We start from the raw sequence: 1,455 nt of genomic DNA, 5'->3' as shown, positions 1-1,455 counted from the left end.
GAATCGGTATGACCAATGGGCAGGCCGGGCACTCCTGCTCTCCAAAGCCTGCATACAGCCCTTGGAAAAGGAATGGTTATACAATCAGAGAGAAAGCATCGCTCAGGACAGAACCTGGTAGAAAAGTGAGCAGGGCATTGCCATTCATTAAGACCCACAGGGACTCAGTAGGCAAAAGGCCCCCAGGTGACCCACGGGTTTCTGATATCTCAGTCTTTCTTCACCCTCCCTGCCTCCCTCAAAAGCCCTAGCATGGTTCAGGAGCTCATGGAGCCCTCGCTCGTACCATTGTGCGAGAAGCGCTCCAGGCTCTAGCCAGCCAGCTGAGAGATGAGTCACAGGACATCCATGGATGCCTCCTAAAAACTTTTTGGTTTTACTGATGCTGCCATGGGCTCAAACGAACCCCAGCTTGAGGCCAACCACGTGCAATGGAATGGTTCATGAGTTCATCAGCCTGCCGTCCCTTTAGATTGCAACTGGTGGGGAAATGAACAGGGCCTAGACGTGCAGTCCACCCACCTTGCTACAGATAGCAAATAGCACACCAAGATCCAGGAGACAGTCTTGAAGTGAGCCTGAATTTCACCTCTTTTGACTTGCATAGAACACTGAGAACCTACGAAGAGCAATGTGAACCCTCTCTCCTACTGTGAGGCATTCGCCTGAAATTCAGTCCATCTTTAGGCCCAGGCTGAACCTGCAATGCCTAATTTCACGTAAGTGGACTGCTCAAGGTGTGGTCAGCAATGCCGTCCAAATGTCATCACTCTGCCAGCTATGCAGGAAGCACTCTTCTGAGGACTTGTAGGCCAACTGTTCTCTTGCTCTGGTCGTAGGCACCACCATGTGCCTGATAAAGGATTGTTAGCATGGAAAAATGCTGGCCTCAATGAGAGGTCACACAGAGCGAGTAGTGGTCATCACGCAGCAAGTGTATAAGCTCCCTGCAGGTGCTGCTCATGGCTACAATGCGGACCACTGGGATACACAGTGAAAGCACCCTGGTTCCTACCTGCTCCTGGTGAACACAGGGCCAGGGCCTAGGAAGTAAATAAGAAGTGCTTTGGCCTAGACATCAAATGGCAAAAGGTTGGAGTAACCAATCAAGTTGCAGTGAGACTGTATTCCATCTTAGCTGCCTCGCACAGAATGACTAGGACCCCTTAACAGCTGCGAGAGTCATGTATCATAACTTTCTGCATGTCATAAACTTTGGGCACTACTTAGCTGGCCAGTGAGACAGCCCTCACGGCTGTCTGCTCCGTGGATATGGTGAGGCTCTTTTGCCCACAGCAGAGAGACTCTCCTCAAGCCAGGGGGAAAGCTTCCTCCTTGAGAAGGCCAGTGAGACACACCACAAGTTCACACTGGTATGATTTTCATACATAAAACTTTCACACTGGTTGTGCATTCAGGGCACACCCACTCCCAGAAACAATACTGCAGAGGTCT

The sequence above is a fragment of the Fukomys damarensis genome, unplaced genomic scaffold, assembly GCF_012274545.1.
Source record: "Fukomys damarensis isolate Sample0158 unplaced genomic scaffold, DMR_v1.0_HiC HiC_scaffold_46081, whole genome shotgun sequence".
In the NCBI taxonomy this organism is placed as follows: domain Eukaryota; kingdom Metazoa; phylum Chordata; class Mammalia; order Rodentia; family Bathyergidae; genus Fukomys; species Fukomys damarensis.
This window is presented reverse-complemented; position numbering follows the sequence as displayed.